This window comes from Rhipicephalus microplus, chromosome 4, assembly GCF_043290135.1.
Source record: "Rhipicephalus microplus isolate Deutch F79 chromosome 4, USDA_Rmic, whole genome shotgun sequence".
NCBI lineage: Eukaryota > Metazoa > Arthropoda > Arachnida > Ixodida > Ixodidae > Rhipicephalus > Rhipicephalus microplus.
The window spans coordinates 63,140,016-63,159,968 of NC_134703.1; the positions used below are offsets into that span (position 1 = coordinate 63,140,016).

The following is a 19,953-nucleotide window of genomic DNA, read 5'->3' on the forward strand; positions in this document are numbered from 1 at the left end:
AACTCGGGTATCATTATTCATACCGTAAACTCTAAACCAACCCATGTTGATGTTTTTATTATTATTTTGACATTTCCGTGATGAGAAACAGCTAGCCCCAATAAAAGTTTCTCTTACTACTTGTCCTTTGTTTTTAACCGCCAGTGCAGAGCTGGTCAAAGCTCACCCACGAGTTTCGCCCCGAGAAAGAACTTGGCCGTCCTTTACTTGAACGTATCGTACACCCATGTGACGAGGAAAAGATGAAGAAAAAAAAAACGCGTTGCGCGTACAAGTGGAGTGACGCAGCATGGTTTGCGCGCGAGCATCTCGCAACGGCAAACTTTCGCATGTACCGGAAAAGCGAAAACCGAGAAAACGCACCCAATAACAGGAGTCAAAGGAGCGCCGAAATGATCGCGAGAGCTTCGGCGATTGGACGACGCCCCCGCGCTCGAGCACCAATGAGAGAGACGGATCAGGGTCACGTGCCACGATGACGTCGCTCAAGCAGAGGCGTGTGGCCGACCCGTGAAGGGATATAAAAACGAGGTCCAAAGCTGGTGCAAAGAAAACTTGGACCTCGCGCGGTGCGAGCAGTGCCAAACAGCGGGGCAGCAGGACACAGACGCGTCGAAGAAGGAAGGAAGTGAGGCGCCATCTCTCGGCTAGCGACAGAGCTCCGGAGTTTTTTATTCCTACTCGGGCCACCGACACCGGCACCCATTCGACCCACCGGCGCTCTCTTCAAGGAGCCGTGAGTGAAAAGTCTTCAACGATTATTCAATATAACAATCCGGTAGTGGCACTGAAAACGCGAATCTCCTGTCTTCTCGCTCCTTGAAATATTTCCTCCGGGCATGAAATTCGCGTCAATCGAAGATCTACAAGCCGTGGTTTCCAGTTGTTATGGAGCTTGACTGCTGAGCCGAAAGTCGAGGATTCGAGTCCCGGTCACAGCAGCAGTTTGATGGAGACCAGATACTACGGGCCTGTGCACTTAAGAATAATTTGCATGCTAAGGAACCTCAGGTTGCCGTTACTTTCAGAGCCCTTCACTGCGGCGTCTCTCATTATCATATCATGGTTCTGGAACATAAAACCCTGCATGTTATTGTTATTATCATCTGAATACGCAAGGTACTAGTTGATACTCCCAGTTTGGTACATGAACAGGCCGTTCATTCTACGTTATGATGAAGAATGAATAGTTCTTGAAGTGATGCCAAGCTGTTTTATAGCCTAAAGACTTTTTTAGAGGTAATAATAGAGTTAGTTACGGAACTTATTGAAGTCTTAGCATGCCTTCTCTTAAGGGCCTTAAGTTTTCACTCCCTGTTTTGATCTTTTTGTTCCACGTTTTCTCACCATTGTACTGGGTAGAAAACCAGACGCTCGTTTAGTTTACCTCCCTCACTTCACCCTTCTGAATTTCTCCTCTTTCGCACAACAAACGTTGGAAAAACTGAAACAGACATGTTTCAAAACGCAGTTTCCACGCACCATGCATTCTGTGAGTCTCTGAAAAATTAACACAATTCCACGCCAGCGAACGCGAGCTCATCCTCATTAGCCCGTCTATCCCCACTGCAGAGGAAAAGCTCTTCCCTTCTTTCGATGATTGAACCGGTCCTGCGCTTGCTGCGCGCACGTTATCCCCTCAAACTTGTCAATCTAATCTGTCGACCTAACTATCTGCCTCCCCTTCGCGCGTTTCCCTTCTGTTAGAATACATTCTGTTGCCCTCACTGATCAGTGGTTATGTTGCCTTCGCGCTACCTGCTCTGCCCAGACTCATTCATCCGCCTTCATTTCTACTAAGATGTTCTTAACCATTGTTTGTTGACTGACTCACCCCGCTCTTTCTTTTTTCTCCCTTAAAGGGCCCCTAAACCACTCTGAGCTCAAAGACAGGACATTAGTTTCTTTCTCGTCTCCAATACCCTTCTACAAACGTTATATCCTCCTCACCACTTAATTCTTCATAAAACACGCGGAATACCAGCGCTACTCGTTGATCCAGTCATGATTTCGCGCTTTTCGACTACACCCTGTCATCTCAGCTTGCCTTGTCGCGAATGCAAAAAACAAAGTAAAATCAATTTATCGCCCACAAAAGTCACGCCAGACAAGGCAGAACGGGCGTGCCACCACACGGCGAAGCAGGGTAGCAGATAATACAAAACAAGTAGCTCCCGTATGTCGATCAATCGAGAGCTCAATTCATACTGACGTCACGTGAACAAACCGCTGGCGCCACTAATTGTACCGCGAAGGCAGGAAACACTGGGAGAGAACAACACGCTTGTTCTTCGTGTTTTCAAAGGTTGTTCAAGGGCCCTTTAAGGTCGAAGTAAACAATCTTTTTTAAAAGGGACCTCTCAACCAAAGTCGCTTTATATTGAAACGTAATTAAAATGCTTGCAAGAACAATATAAAGACGAAGGCGCTGTTTTACCACCTGTAAAGTGAAGGTCTTATAAACGCAAGCTTCGAAGGCGCAGCGTTCTATTATAAGCTGCCTCTTGCGAAGAAGCGCGCTGATAATTAACTTGAACTGCCATATAGAATGTGCTCTATTTGCAGTGGTCACCTTTTTACTCTCTCGTCTTCACAGCAAACGGGCCCATTCGGGAAGGCGTGTGAACATTGGGGAAAATACAATAACCCCCTACCATCAATTACCTCACTCTCAGTGAGTAAGCAAGCACTGCGTTTCGTGCGCGCTTTGCTGCCCAGAGAGTTGGCACTGCAGATAATTGGGCATGCGGTATTCCTACGAGAAACTCCGGACGCATTCAATAGCATTGAACACTGCGGCAGCGACTATCAATTTGTAAGCAAGTTTGGAAGCAAGCAGGCGCTTCTGAATTCTGTTTCCGCGTAGCACCACTGTTGCTCGAGAAATTATACCGTATAGTAGTTTTGATGGCGTATAGCACCACACCTTTTCGTGGCTCAATTATTTCAGTGGCAATATCGGACACGCCGATGATCATTGTAAATGGGAGCTCTGTTGACTTAGGCCCAAGGCTTCACTTAAGGTTCGTGATGCCGTCATTTAATCATCGCCGTTTCAATTCGGCCAGCCTCTGCAGTTTCACAAAAAGTGCAAGGCTTCACACTACAGTTATCGCTTAAAACAAACGTTGTCAGAAAATGCAGACTTACGAATAAAGCCAGTAAGACTAACGCACCGATGAGCAATGGGGTGAAGGACGTGTTATTGTATACTGAAACGTACTGATGTGTCATTGCAATAATTTTATATGTTTAAGTAAAAATTCAGGGACCCTAGATTTTTGCCTTCGGGAGTTCGATGCAATAGCGACATAGTGCGTACTTCAAACACTTGGTGCATGAAACCTTTTCGAACTTGCTATGCACCCACTATGGCCTTAAGAGAATAGGGGCAGTATTGCGTATGCCTTTTGTAATGGGGTACCTGTTTCAACAAGGAGCCATTATGATAATCGCATATTCTGACGCACGTTGGGAATGGATGCTTGTACCACGCATTATTACTGCAGTATTTCATGTTGCATTGTGAAGAATGTATACAGGATGCGTGTGTTTGGGAAGCATGAAAGCTACTTTCACTGCATTTCTAAGCAGATTTACGGATAGATGAACTTTATTTGGTCCTTCGGAAGGTGCTTTAACACGTTGCGGGCCGCTCTCACGTCGGAACAGAAAGACCAAGTCTGTCTGCTGCTTCGCGGGCCCGGTTTACTGCCCATAGCTGTTGTTCAAGTCCGGAGCTTTCAAGCAGAGGAAGTTGTCTTCACTGTTTTCACAAGCAAAGGCGTGCCCGTGGGGTAGAACATCAACTTGTCATACAAACGACCCGAGTGTGATTCCCACTCCGACTCAAACAACCCGCCTGGTTCAGTCCCCACTCTGCTCTATGAGTTCTTCTTCATTTATTTATTTTATTTACATCGTTCTCGACTTTGCGGTTACGCATAAGATGATGATTTTTAGCTCACATCCAACGACGCCGACACCAGATTCCTGCAAAACAAGTTTTTTAATGCTACCGCGTTAATATAATTTAGGAAAGATAGGCTGCTTTACGAAATGGTTTCGGCACCGCTGTTTGCTGAGCTGTTAAGCTTGCCAATTTGTATCTTCAACAACTCAACTAACAGTGATACAATGAATGCGTAGGCATAAAAGCAGTTTGGTTCATGTATTCGAAGCTTTCTGGCCGTGTCAGTTCACGTCGCGATACGCGAAAGCAAGAAAAAATTCATGCAACAGATCAAGCTCACGGTGCCCAAATGCCTAACGTAAAGGAGGAGGAGGCGGAGGAGGAGAGGAAGGACAGGAAGGTTAGCCATTTCTCAGACCAGCTGGCTACCCTGTGCTGGGGAGAGGGGTGAGAGCAATAAAAGACGATATAAAAGATATGTTACAGAAAAGGAGAAAAGAAAGAAAGGAGGAAAAATCGCCCTGTATCTGCATCTTTCACTGCGAATGTCGAAAGACGATAGTCTTGCGTGTGGAGGCAGTGAACAAAACGTTCAGTTGATGTACCACGCGAGAAAACCGGTGAATTGTATACTGGAAGCGCTGCGTCAGAGTCCCGATCCGTGCAACGAAGGTGAACTAGCGTATCAAGGCACGTTAGACACGAGCGCCATCTGGCAGTTATCTTCGAAAACAAAGGAAGGCTTGAGCGCCCGCGGAGAAAGATGCGTGCCTGTCTCGGAGGCGATAAGGAGTAGATAGCAAAGCGATGGGCAGGTGCCATCACCGTGTTGTCTTAGGAAAACGTTGGAAATACTTGCCGTTTTGAGCATCGCGTTGGATTGTCGGCGCAGCGTGATAAACGCTACGGTCCTTAGAATTACTTGTGTGTGCCCTCTCTAGTATAAAGGCACACATACAAAACATCGACGTGTTGTTTTGGTGCCTCAGATATGCACAGTAATTACTTTTTAATTGACAATTGCACAAGCATGAACGCTTGACCGTAAGCAATATTGGTGGGCGTTGCGGATGGGGTTGGCCGTTTGAGGTATCGTTTCGTGCCTTTAGAGAAACCGTTACGGTGGACAAAAAGACAAATGTACAGACAGACAGACAGAAAGACGGACCAAAATTTTGGCGTCGAAGGTCCCCAAGAAAGATTATTGTCTTTAAAAAGGGAGAACAATAAACGACACTGCGTAGTGTCTGCCTCTTAGACCAGTTGTCCGCAAGTGGCGCAACAACGCTCTCAGTGCCTTGCGTGCCGAGGACGGTTTTGGCCAGTGTCCTACAACCATTTTTTCGGACAACGGGCTATTGTCAAGTCTTCTAGCACTTTTGAAAGTTATTTTCTTTCCGCAATAAAGAGATCGAGGACACCCGCCGAGAATATGAATGATTGTCTTCATTCAGCTAGTTGTCACATGTCCAGCAGCCTTACGTAAAGCCATCTATAGAGGGTGTTTTAAGAAATGTATAATATGCTAAGTAATTACAGTATGCGATATTTGCTCGCTGTTTTCGCAAACGCTTTCTCTAAAGTGGCAGGCATCTTAATCTGGTTAAAGAAATGATTTGTCACCGCAATTAGGAAGGTAAAAAAATTAACTTTTCAATTAGCAGAGTTCTTCCTGCGAAGAACCCATCCCAGCTTGATATATAGCAAAAGCGACCTCTAGTAGTTATTGAGCAGAAGGAAATTCAATCAAATGCAAACGTCAAAACCGAAGCACCGATGAGCACAAGCAGGTGACCAGAATGACGTTGGAGTTCAAGACGACAATTAAGGAGGTGCAGTTATTCCGCATTCGTTAACGTATGTGCGCTCTGCGTGCTATAATTGCAAGCGCCGCCCACACACCCATGCAGAGAAGTCAATTTATGGATGATATTACGACGCTCAGTCATTCTGGACGTCTGTGAGGAACTTAGCAGACGCACTCTTCGCGTTTCAGAGCCAATTTCACTGCTGAATTTTGATTGAATTCATCGCTTCGCAATTATTACTAAAGGCAGATATTTTTTTTCGAAATCTGAAGGCTCCTATGGGTCCATGAAGGACTTCAATTCTTCCATTTGAGATAGTCTACGAACTCCAATATTTAAAGAATTAACGAATTTACCATTCCTAATTGCTGTCCGAATTAATGTATTTAGCCATTTTAAGATGCCTGTGGCAAGAGAAGTAATTCCGAAGGCATCGAACAAATATTGCATTTGCCTTATTTTTTGAAGATTTGGGGCGCATCTCTTAAAACACCCTGTATGGAAAACATACAGTTTCTGTATCGATCTATATTAAAATACTGTAACTGTCAGTGGAACATTTGAGCAGGGTCGTGGGACAATTTATTCACATTAATTACTGCACGAAATTTCAAACAACCAAGTGCGCGCAGAGACTGCGCATGGTTATCTCATGCGCATTTTTGTTCCAGACCTACAATGACGTGTATGTTCTGCATGTGCGATGATACGCGGGAACAGTAGGTGAAGGCAGCACTGCAAAGTTAAGGACAAAAAGAGAACTGGACGACGCATACAAAGCGCGTTCAACAACTGAATTTGTTCAAACGAAACAAACAACCCAAAGGGCTGGTTGACACACAAAGGAGAGGGCACTGAAAGCAAACCACGCATGATCTTACAGGGGTGTTATCTGTGCCGTAAAACACGTCCATTTAACAATAGTCATTTGTCAATCACTGATAGACAAGTGGCATGTTTAGCGAGACAAATATAAAAACAAAATATCGGAACACTAGTGCAATGTTTTGCACAGGTACGAAGCAGGGAAAACGTTAATATTTGGTTTGATAAATTCACGTGTTTTACTGCATAGATAGTCCCTGTAGGATCATGCGCGGCTTGCCCTCTGTGCCCTCTCCTTTGTGCCTCATCTGAACCCCTTTTTGGTTTTCTTTTTTTTCGTTTCAATAAATTCAGTTGTTAGATGCGCTTTGTCTGTGTAGTCCAGTTTTTCTGGCTTTAACTTTGCGGCACTGCATTTACCTACGGTATGTCCCAACTAGTCCCCACACAAGCTTTTCTGAGCAGAAACGGTGCCGCAAAGAAAACAAGCGCATCCGTTAGTCATTCGTTATCAACAATTTTCGGCAACGGATTGCCCGCATTAAGAACAAATAAACCTGGTGTTTCCCGCCTCAAAGCTCGGCTTTCATGCCTTGCAGTTTCGGAAATAAAGTTTGGAACCACCGTTACGTCAAGATTTATGGCGAGATCGTTTAGACGGTGCGATTATTTAATTAGGCGTGGAACGCGGGTGTACATGCGCTGTGCGTCGCATGTTGAGTCTGGGTCCAAATAGAAACGGTTAGTGCGAACAGAACCTGTTCGCAAGAAACGATGCCTGCAGTTTCCGGATTACGAATCCATGCAGCTCGCGTTGTAGACAGCGTCGAGTTAATCTCATTTTCGAGGCTATGAAGAAATGCTAGCCGAACAATATCGCGACGGCGCTTTCTTCGCCAGCCCAGCACACGTGCTTCATAGATGCGCCTTGCGTCTGCGCAGAGGCCTACAGCATGAAGCGACCGGAGAAGCTGTCACGACAACGCGCGAAATCGGGAACATCTATGCACTCGCAGCGGTAGTAGTACAAATCTTTACCGGTTTGTTTTGAGATTTGTGCTACATATAGCCGATTATCGACAAGAGTTGCGGATTAGATTACATACCTACGCGTGCGGCAATTTCAGTTTACCGGTGCGAGATCACGTACGACAAAGGTACCCAGCCACTAGTCATCATCATCATCATCATCATCATCATCATCATCATCGTTATCATCAGCCTGACTACGTCCACTCCAGGACAAAGGCCTCTCCCATTTTCCGCCAGTCAACTCGGTCCTGTGCTTGCTGCTGCCACTTTATACTAGCTATCTTCCTAATCGCATCTCTCCACCTAACTTTCTGTCTCCCCCTAAGCCACTTGCCTCTTCTGGAAATCCAGTAACTTATCCTTAATGACCAGCGGTTATCCTGCCTACGCGCTACGTGCCCAGCCCATGTCCATTTCTCCTTCTCGATTTCAACTATGATATCGTTAACCCCGGTTTGTTCCCTGACCCACTCTGCTCACTTCTTGTCCCTTAAGGTTGCACCTATTATTTTGCTTTCCATCGCTCGCTGTGTCATCCTCAGTTTAAGCTGAAGCCTCTTTTTGAGCCGCTAGTAATTTGTAAATAAATAATGACTAGAGTTTATAATGAAGTAATTATGCACTGCCTAACATAAATTAAAACTACAGGGTATTCGTACATTCGACTAATGCGCGTCGAAGGCGTAATTCATAATATTTTTCATTCTCAGTCAATTTATTGATCCTCCCCTGCACTAATTCGGGGCCTTTATGAAATTCCTACGCGTCAAGGACTTGAACAAGTGGCTGTAACAGCAATGTTAAACACCGCCAAAAACAAGACTGGACTATGACTGAGTGTGCGCGCGTGTACTGCCGAATGTGCTGTGTTTATCTCTCTTCCCTCTCTCCTTTCTATCTTCTCCCCATCCCCCTCCCATGCGCAGGGTAGAAAACCGGCTGCCTATAGGCTGGTTAAGCTTCCTGTCGCTCTTTTTCTCCTATTTTCCTTCCTTCGTTTCTTATGCGCCTGACGATGTTTAGCACTGCTTCAGAGATCAGAGGCGTTTCAAGTATTATGCACCTCACCTGTTTTTGCACGGCATATTGGTCAACCTACTTTTGTCCAAGCGGTGATGTAGTTTGATGACGTAACAAATTTCGTCAATCTGGGACATCGTGATGACGTCACATGAAAAACGTCATCACGTGATAGTTTTAGGGCTGAAGCTCATTAAGCTCGAAACTTGTCGGTTGGCATTGTCGTTGGGCACCGTAGCCACCGCTAGTGACGATGATGAAGGCACTGATGATGGTAAATATGATCACGATGATGATCACGGACAACGATTGGCTTGTGCTATAGACGACGTCTTGATATGCTCTACGATGCCTTTCGTATGACAGGAAACAACCACCAGGGAAGCGTGCACAGACCTCGTCCTTGCCAACTTCAGGCTAGATACGATACCGCAAGGCAAAACGGAAGTCATAACTCAACAAACCATGCCAGTTATGACTAATAAAAATCTTATATAACTGTACACCGCTTTAACCCTCATTTACATTCGCCCCCCCCCCCCCCCCACGGTGGTCTAGTGGCAAATGTAGTCTGCTGCTGACCCGCAGGTCGCGGTATCAAATCCCGGCTGCGGCGGCTGCATTTCCGATGGAGGCGGAAATGTTGTAGGCCCGTGTGCTCAGATTTGGGCGCACGTTAAAGAACTCCAGGTGGTCGAAATTTCCGGAGCCCTCCACTACGGCGTCTCTCATAATCATATGGTGGTTTTGGGGCGTTAAACCCTACAAATCATCATCATTATTTACATTCGTGTGTGGTAAATGTAACGGGTGATTTACGGTAACGCCAAACGACCCCACTGCTCTGCCTCCTCATCACAATTCAATATGCTGCGTTTTTTTCTTCATAACTATAGTCCCCGAAGCCCCCGGAATTGAGACGCCGATTGCGAATTTTCGAGTTTGAGGAGGCATCTAAGACATTAACCCTTATAGTACTGTTCGATATTAGCAAGCGGCGTGTGCCTTAATAGAGAGAGAGAGAGAGAGAGAGAGATAAAGATGCAAAGAAAGGCAGGGAGGTTAACCAGACGCACATCCGGTTTGCTATTCTGCACTGGGGAAGGGATGAAGGGGAGAAAAGAGGTTGCAGAGAGATGAGAAGGTACACACAATCACGAGCACACTCGGCCTTAATAGAAGTGCTTTAATAGAAGCGTCAAAAGAAGTACCAGGGGTGGCCTATCACAGTAATGGAAGCTTTGGAATGGAAGCATAACCTAAAGAAAAAGTTTTTGGGGCTCCTTTTTTGCAAGTCCTCACACATGCCACGTTTGTGACACTCCTTATAGAGACACGTGATGTCTATTTGGAAACGTTACGCTCTAGTAAGAGAGTCGTAGAATCCAAGAGAGTTCACGTATATTTTTGAAGAGAAGAATATCAAAACTTGACCCCCCCCCTCAAAAAAAACGAAAAGAAAACACGTGTTGTTTGTTTCCCGACCTTCAGTAAACCCTCAGTGTGCCGCCAACACCGCCTCTCGTTCACGTCCCAGATTGTAACTCGTGCACACTCCTTCAAAGCATGGCCGTAACTAAAAGCAGTGGTATTGAACACGTCCGTCATAAAAAAATGAAGTTTTACCGGCACTAGTTGGAACATTATTTACGTGCTGGAAAGTTCACCTTGCCGCAAGCAATACACTGGCCGATCATAACATGCTACCAGATAAAGCTGGGATCACGCGGACAAGGCGAATAAATTGCCAAAAGCAGTGCGATAAAATTTGAAGGGGGCAGGTCACAATTTCGAGGAACTCAAAAGACTATGCCTTTCACTCACCACTCTCTTGAAGTTAAGAAGCTTTCATGACTAAATGAACCTTAATAAAGTGTTTCCATCCATCAGGCTTTAATTATTTCATCCTCTAACGGTGGCGCTCACCCAGGAGTGGTTCATCTTAAGTTTCTAAATTTCAAACTTCCGGTGGGGCTGTGTTTCGAACTTGGGGCACCATACTGAATAGGCGAATGTTTTACCACGTGCGCCACACTCTTCCGCTTTTTTTTTTTTCAGGGCATTTATTGTGAGCGTGCTTATTACAATATAATAATATGGAGGCTTTAACGTCCCAATATAATTATGAGAGAAGCCGTAGTGGAGGGCTCCGGAAATTTCGACCACCTGTGGTTCCTTATCATGCACTGACATCGCACAGGGACTCTACTATTTTGCCTCTGTAGAAACGTGACCGCCGTAGCCGGGATCGAACCCTTGACCTTCATGTGAGCAGACGAGCACCCTAGGCAGTGATCCACACAGGCGGACTGCGCCTACTTAATGTGTATACAGAGCGTACACACCCACGCTCGCTGAAGGTGAGCCTTTATGAACGTCATGAATGCGTTGTGCCGGTGACACGGAAAAATAGATGTGAAATGAGAACACTTTCCACGGAAGCCTTGTCGAAATATTTCGTGATGAAGGATCGAAAGCCCTGTGAAAGGTGAGACATCAACCTGACATTAAAAAGCATTGCACGCATCTGAAGGATTCCGACTTGTAATGCCGAACAAGCCCCTCGATGATCGCGAGATGTGCTTTTCATTCGGCCGTTTCAAACGCTAAAGAGCGCTATAATAGAGAATAACGACGCCGAGCCGACGCCGCCCGAAAACAACGTTCCAGGAAAGGCCCAAACCATTAACTTACCCAAAGGTAAAGGTACGTTTACTATAGCTAGACAACTGTTAGAGATTATGCGGGGAGTTTTCGCTATGGCGGTTTCCAAGCTCACCAGAACATCATGCCACAATTTCTTTTTTGAATAACTAACATTCCTACGAGAGATCACTCATAGTATAGGCAACCCTGAAGCTGGAAAATGGTACGTGGCGTCTATTTTGCAAAAGGGCTATCTGATTAAATCTATGAGCAACATCATTGTGATTACAATGCTTATGCGGCAGTCACATTCCTGAAGGACACGGCTGAGCACATGCTCTGTATATGTTGACATGAACTAATTTTTCTTTGTGGCACAAAAAAAAACACAAGTGCTATCGGCAATAAAAAGCCTATAATTCGATCACATTAATTTACGAGCTCAAAAATAATATTGATACGCAACAGCCGGCACAGCCTGTCTGGAAGAAAGAGAAAGACGACGTTGGTGGCTGGTTGTTTATGAACTGTCGCCATCTTGTTCGCCGAGCACAGTGCCTCGTATTTAATTTATTAAATAAGTTACCCGTAACATTATTGGTGGAGGTGGACGACTCCCGTACCTCGATGGAGACGCGCAGCGGTCGCAACACCGGGGACTCTTCGGCTACTTCAACTGCCAGTGCCCCATCCCCACCGGTCTCTCGATCCGAGTCGACAACCTACGTCACCCTGCCACCCCTGCGGGATCCTGGAACTTTCTCCGCTGACGGCACCATTGACGTTGACTCCTGGCTGCACCGGTACGAGCGAGTCAGTGCTACCCACCGCTGGGATCCCACGCTCATGCTCGCCAATGTTGTGTTCTACCTCGACGGCACGCCGCGGACATGGTTCGAAACCAACGAAGCCGAAATCACAAGCTGGGATCTTTTCAAATCGAAGATCCGTGATCTTTTCGGTGATTCATCTGGTCGTTAGCTCGCTGCCAAGAAGACTCTCGCCACTCGCGCCCAGACGTCTACTGAATCGTACGTCTCATACATTCTTGACGTCTTGGCGCTTTGTAGCAAGGTCGACCAGCGCATGTCAGAAGAAGAAAAAGTTAACCATGTCCTCAAAGGGATTGCTGACGATGCCTTCAACCTGCTAGTTTTTAATAATGTCACGAGAATCGACACGATCCTGACAGAGTGCCGCCGTCTAGAACAGGCTAAAGCCCGCCGCGTCACCCACGGCATCACGCGCCTGCCGAACACAGCTGCTACTTCCTCTTGTGATGACTCCGTCCGCCCAGTTCCCCGATGTGACAACCTCACCCGCATCATTCGTCGTGAGGTCGAGGCAGCCCAACCAGTAGCTACTCCATTTCCAACGCCTGATCCTTCACCGACCACGATCTCACTGATACAAGCCGTCGTTCGTCAAGAATTATCGAACGTCGGCCTACACCCCATTCAACCAGTCTACTCTGCCGAGCCTTTTTATCGTCGTCCATCCGCTCCTCGATTTGGGTCCAACTACTCTCGACAGCGCAATTTGTCCGAATGGCGTACACCGGACGACAAGCCCATCTGCTTCAACTGCCGACGTGTCGGTCATATTGCTCGCCACTGCCGCAATCACTGGGCTCCGCCGGCACGCTATGGGCCTCCTACCCAAGCCACGTATGACCACCAGTCGTCCTCAACATTTGATTTGGGTTCCCCTATGCCGACCACATCTTCTGATTCTGCCGCACCTCTGACGAGACCTCGCTACGCCCGCTCACCATCCCCTGCTCGCCGTCAATCTCGTTCACCCCCACAACGCCGTCCTGCATCTCCGACCTATTCGCAGCGCCCCCGACCGGAAAACTAGGCAGTGCAGCTTCTGGAGGTGAAGCTGCATTGACGACGACCTCTGCAAGAAATCCTCGTGTATTATTACCGACGACCCGGAATCTGTTGAACGTTACATTAGACAATGTACCTGTGCGCGCATTGATCGATACCGGCGCGCATGTGTCCATAATGAGTGCTGCTCTTCGTCGCCGCCTAAAGAAAGTTGTCACACCCGCCTTGAACCGAGCCGTTCGAGTCGCCGACGGGGGAACTGCCGCGATTATTGGCATGTGCTCTGCCCGTGTGACTATCGCCGATAGAAGCACTGCTGTTCTTTTCACTGTTATAGAAAATTGCCCTCATGAAGTAATTCTAGGCATGGATTTTCTAATCGCTCACTCGGCCCGTATAGATTGTTCAGCCGGCTGTCTTGACCTTGAAATGCCTCTACTTGCTGATCTGACCAACCCACCCCAAAGTCGCCTTTGCTGCATTGATTTCGCACGCCTTCCGCCTAACTGTGTCACACATATCGACCTCTTCTCTACACCACCTGTACCTGACGGCGATTACATGGTGGCACCAATTCATGCCGTGATGCTTACGCATGGCGTCGCTGTTCCGCACACCATTTTGACAATCGTTGGAAACCGCACATGCCTTCCTATTGTGAATTTTGCCCTCACTGCCCAAATTCTTCCACAAGGTATCTCCCTGGCCGAAATTACTGCTCTACAAGACCATACGGTTGAACCCTTCAGAGTGGATGATTGCTGCACCTCAGACAATGAACCAACTCTAACACGTTCATCGGGCGTCGACGTTGACCACATGGTACCATCAGACCTCGCTCCTGATCAAGCCGAAGCCCTTCGTCACGTCCTGGAGTCCTATAGTGACATTTTTGACTTCGCCAGCACGGCCTTAAGCCGAACGAGTGTTGTTACTCATCGCATCAATACCGGTGACGCGAGTCCCATTCACCGACGTCCATACCGTGTTTCCGCGTCCGAGCGCACAGTCATACAACAGGAAGTCGTAAAGATGCTTGCAAAGGACATAATCGAACCCTCTTGTAGCCCCTGGGCTTCTCCTGTCGTCCTGATCAGAAAGAAGGATGGAACATGGCGCTTTTGTGTAGATTACAGGCATCTCAACAAAATTACGAAGAAAGATGTTTATCCGTTGCCTAGAATTGACGATGCCTTAGACTGCCTTTACGGTGCTAAGTATTTTTCCACTATCGACCTTCGATCTGGCTATTGGCAGATCGCTGTGGATGAGATGGACCGTGAGAAGACCGCATTCGTCACTCCTGACGGGCTTTATCACTTCAAAGTTATGCCCTTTGGTCTCTGTAATGCACCGGCCACATTCGAAAGAATGATGGACTCGTTGCTCCAAGGGTTTAAATGGTCAACCTTCTTATGTTATTTAGACGACGTTATCGTTTTCTCGCCCACATTCGACTCCCATCTGAAGCGTTTATCGGCGATTCTTGAAGTTTTTCGTCGAGCCGGACTTCAACTGAACTCGTCGAAATGCCACTTTGCTCGTCGTCAAATAACCGTACTTGGCCACATCGTCGATGCCGCAGGAGTCCGCCCGGATCCCGAGAAAATTCGCGCCGTCACGGACTTTCCTGTTCCGAAGTCAACAAAGGACGTTCGCAGTTTTGTGGGCTTGTGCTCCTACTTTAGACGGTTTGTTAAGGACTTCGCCATCATTGCACGCCCACTCACAAACCTCCTGAAGAAGGACACCCCGTTTTTCTGGGGCGCTGATCAAGCCTCATCTTTTTCCCAGCTCACGACGCTCCTTACAACACCGCCGATTTTAGCCCATTTTGATCCATCAGCTCCAACCGAGGTTCGCACTGACGCTAGTGGGCATGGCATCGGGGCAATGCTAATGCAACATCAACGCGGACATGACCGTGTTATAGCATATGCAAGCCGCCTACTATCTACAGCCGAGCGCAACTATTCAATCACGGAACGTGAGTGTCTCGCTCTCGTGTGGGCAGTCGCCAAGTTTCGCCCATACTTATACGGGCGTCCATTCCGGGTAGTCACCGACCATCACGCACTCTGCTGGCTGGCCTCACTCAAGGATCCCACAGGACGCCTCGCTCGTTGGTCCCTACGATTACAAGAATACACGTTCACCGTAACGTACAAAACAGGGCGGTCACACCAAGATGCTGATTGTTTATCACGCTACCCCGTGGAGGAGGCTGCCCATACTGACACCTTTCCAGACCTTCTGTCTGTGACGCAGCTACTCAACCTTGGGCACGAACAACGCATGGATGCTTCCCTGCGAACCATCATTGGCAAACTTGAGTCAAGGCCTCGCGACGCATCTCTACAAATGTTCCTGGTAAAAGACGGCATCCTGTATCGCCGTAACCTCGATCCATATGGCCATGACTTGCTCCCCGTCATACCAGCACATCTTCGTGCGACTATTCTCAACCAACTTCATGACGCTCCTTTGGCGGGCCACTTGGGCGTCTCTCGCACATACGACCGTGTGCGTCGTCGTTTCTTTTGGCCTGGTCTTGCCCGCTCTGTTCGACGCTACGTCGCCGCTTGTGAACCCTGCCAGCGCCGCAAAAAGCCATCTTCCCTACCAGCTGGATTCCTTCAGCCAATCGACATTCCCATCGAACCTTTTTTTCGAGTTGGCCTCGACCTGCTTGGCCCATTCCCGATCTCCAGCTCAGGCAACAAATGGATCGCTGTCGCCACTGACTATGCGACACGGTACGCTATCACACGAGCACTTCCGACGAGTTGCGCAACCGATGTGGCGGACTTTCTGGTATATGATATTATTTTAGTACACGGAGCTCCACGCCAACTTCTTACTGACCGGGGCCGCACCTTCCTATCAGCTGTCGTTGATGAAATCCTGCGCTCTTGCTCTGCCAAGCACAAGTTTGCCACTTCGTACCATCCACAAACGAACGGTCTTACGGAGCGCCTCAACCGCACCATAACCGACATGCTTTCTAAATACGTAGCGGCCGACCACCGGGATTGGGACGTTCATTTGCCATTTGTGACGTTCGCATATAATTCGTCACGTCACGACACTGCCGGCTATTCACCATTCCATCTTCTATACGGCCGAGAACCCGCCCTACCATTTGACACCTTGCTGCCCTCGGTCACTGAGTATGTCGGCGAAGCCATCGCGCGAGCCGACCACGCACGCCAACTCGCCCGCAGCCGCCTGCAGGCTTCACAGGACCGCCAAAGACAGCTCTACGATTCCCATCATCGAAACGTGCACTTTTCACCGGGTTCCCTTGTCCTCCTCTGGTCCCCTACTCGGCGTGTAGGGCTTTCTGAAAAACTGCTGTCACGCTACACTGGACCATACCGTGTCGTTCGCCAGGTGACTGACGTTACCTACGAGATCGTTCCAGCCGATTCAACGTCATCATCGTCACCTTCGAGTGACATCGTGCACATAGCTCGACTCAAGCCCTATCACCCTCCTTCTACCGCATCCGAGTCGCTCAAGCACCGAGACGGTGCTTCTACCACCGGGGGGTTATGATACGCAACAGCCGGCACAGCCTGTCTGGAAGAAAGAGAAAGACGACGTTGGTGGCTGGTTGTTTATGAACTGTCGCTATCTTGTTCGCCGAGCACAGTGCCTCGTATTTAATTTATTAAATAAGTTACCCGTAACAATATGTTAGGATCACTAAGCTGCAGTCAGTGACGACATTTCGTTAGTACTCGGCAGCTTAGGGCAGCAAACTTTTTTTTGTTTAGTGGAGAGCCAGTAACATGCGCAAGATGGCATCGAAACGTGATATGATGATTGATATGTGAGATTTAGCGTCCCAAAACCACCATATGATTATGAGAGACACCGCAGTGAAAGGCCTCGGAAATTTCGACCACCTGGGGTTCTTTAACGTGCGCCCAAATCTGAGCACACGGGCCTACAACATTTCCGCCTCCATCGGAAATGCAGCCGCCGCAGTCGGGATTCGATCCCGCGACCTGCGGGTCAGCAGCCGAGTACCTTAGCCACTAGACCACCGCGGCGGGGCGGCATCGAAACGTGTGATACAGATTACTTGTTGGCTGCCTCGATGTTTTGGTTTGTAATAATCTGGTTCTCGTGATGTTGAGCTTGTGTAGGACAAACCGACAGTTCTCTAAACGAGAGATTCAAGAAACACTGGTATGCCATTTGCCTCGCAAGCACACACGTAGTGGCTGTACAGGGCTGTACATAAACTCAAGCCTGAATCCGAAGGCACCAGGGCGTCATCAACAGATAGCGTAAACAGGTAACAGTGCGAACGGTTTGTTATGCTAACCACCAATCACGAAGGAGGGAGGGAAGGATAGACACACACAGAGATTCGACTTAGTGCAGTTTGCTGCCTTATAAGAGGGGGGAGTGTGAGGAGATAAAAGAGAAAAAAAAACACGCGAGTGCGCTTTATTTCCTATTCAAGATGAGCGCTCGAGTCAGTTTCCTTCGAGAACTGCCAGAAGGACTCGAATGTTTCTCTGGGCTGATGAACTGTGAGGCCAAGTTCACAAGGTCTTGCCTCACATAAAAGGCAAAAACTCCTGTCAACTCCAGGAACACTTTAATGCCTAAAGCCACAAAGCCGTTGAAAGCCAGCAGAGAGTGAGAGTGAGGAGGTTGAATTTAAGAAGAATCAGTGTAGATGCCCACAACGTTCATTTTGACCTTACAGCGTAACTCAACGTGGACATTATCAGAACTGGTAGGCTCCGGTAGGATAGTGGCGGTGGTGATGATGTTTCTACAGGTGGGGATAACCTGGCAGACCCAGCCGGCAATTTCTCCGCCAGAGCGACTGTTTCCATGCAGTATGCCTCACATGTGTCACTGTAAACCGGTCCTTCGCTGAAAACATGGACATCATTGAAAAAATAATATGATGCGTGAACTGAACAGAGATTACGTGAGCTGGTGGCGAAGAGTAAGCATGACCCCTAAGCGCCCATGCTAATTGTGAGAAATTTCATCGATTTACTAATCCACTCACAGCTGAAGAAAAAATACAGCGACATCGATTTACTTAGTTCACTCACAAGCATATATGTACGCGATCACTGAAATTTGTAAGCTCGATGACTGCAGAACATCCTAGTTTGAAAAATGAAATCACCTCGTGCCAACATCCTCGTTTCAAAAAAAAAAAAAAACATCACCCCGTGAGAACATCCTCGTTTAAATATAACGTCATTTCGTGCCAACATCCTCGCTTCGAAAATTCCATCACAAATCCCCAATAGCAGCATGCACTTCACATTATTATTCACTCACATTAAGCCTCACAATCGGCGTTCAAAAGGGCTTACTTTCATTTTTCTTCCACTAGTCGCGAAGGGCGAAACTTTATGCGACCTAACAGTTTCGCCAAGGTATGCCTTGTTGCTTTCTAATGATACACTATATTACAAACTCAGTTGTTTACTTGCACTGCAAGCATAGTTCGACCTCGGTCACCAGAGCTGCTCGCCACACTAGATAAAGGTTGAGTTGAAAACAAACAGTGCATATTTAGGAATCCCCTTGAATTCATTATGTTGCATAATATTATTCATTTGAAGCCGGAAAAATGCTGGTGAAGGTAGCTGAGTGGCAACCGCGCCTTTCAAGAAAGCCCAATTAATTTCGCCAAAGTGGCCATCACAAGAGGCTTTGAACCAAGCTGTACTGACATCAACGCTTCATTGGGCTGAACACGAGCTATCCTTCCTCACGGCAATCATTTATCTAGGGTCACGAACGCTTTATGAATACCGCCCCTTCTCCACTATTTACGCGCGACATCAAAGCTAATCCGTCCGTGACTTGTTTTTCCCGCCACTCTCCTCCACGTTGAGTTACGCACAACTTGAGCGAGTGACACTCGCAGAAAGTACAAGGATTAAACTTTGTTTTCATGGCAGTAAACACCCCTTGGCATGGCCTCACTGAGTCCGGGCGCACAAGACAAAGTCAAAGACGACGAGACAGCCAACACACTCATTAAGTACGCCTCGGACAGGCACGGGATTTTCCTAGTTGTAAAATTGAAGCGCAAAATTGCAGATATGTTTCATTTCAGATGGTTTCAGCTGATTCAAATCTTTAAGCTACATCTTGATGGGCACATATTTCATAGAAACGACCTGATGAGTTTATCGCCCAAGAGTAAAAAAGCTAATAGATGGTCATTAAGCTGAAGTATAATGTACCAATTCAAACGCTTCCTCTAGCACACAAGTTTAAGTATTGCTCTGCCCACGCCCACCTAAAAAGCTAGAAAACCTGAGCTGTAATTTACGATATTATCTGTGATATTTACTGTTGATATCATTCGCGTATTTCATCGTAATCTGTTTACGTGTCCACAGGTATCTCCGCTGGAATTGAGGCATTATGTATGGTATCTGAACATTTGAAAGCCGGTGTAATATTTATTGTGTTTTATCGCTGTCTACACATGTCTAAATTATGTTTCAGTTCAGTGCTTTAAAAAAAGATGCAGTCGTTTTTTTGTTGTTGTTTTTTTAAAATACAGACGCCGCAGTTTGCGGGCACCACCACCAACTGCGACCCGAAGCTTCCTGGCGACAGATCACAAGATTCTTCGTTTTAAAAACTGCGAAAGTCATGGCAGATCATAAAAACGCTGCGCTCGTGTTTTGAACGCTATCCTTGCGCTTCCAGCGTATAATGCTGACACGTCCTTGAGACTCTGGCTACGCGTATTGGGAATTCAGCGAGTGCATCATGGGCTGTCGAGTTATTCCTGAAACATACATCACGTATATATGAGTGAAACGCGCATGCCTTTAAACACGCATTGATGATCAGACATGCTAGGACC

The 19,953-nt window shown here is 47.3% G+C and overlaps 1 protein-coding gene and 1 long non-coding RNA gene across 2 annotated transcripts in view; one reads left to right on the plus strand and one right to left on the minus strand.

Moving 5' to 3' along the window:
* Positions 1-19,953, minus strand: part of LOC142814296 (uncharacterized) — a 96,790-nt gene that overhangs the window by 23,923 nt on the left and 52,914 nt on the right. The window lies entirely within an intron of this gene.
* Positions 562-19,953, plus strand: part of LOC119171411 (RYamide neuropeptides-like) — a 64,871-nt gene continuing 45,479 nt past the window's right edge. Inside the window, exon 1 of the mRNA XM_037422240.2 lies at positions 562-736. The gene's annotated coding sequence lies outside the window, so the exon portion shown is untranslated. The remainder of the gene's footprint in view (positions 737-19,953) is intronic.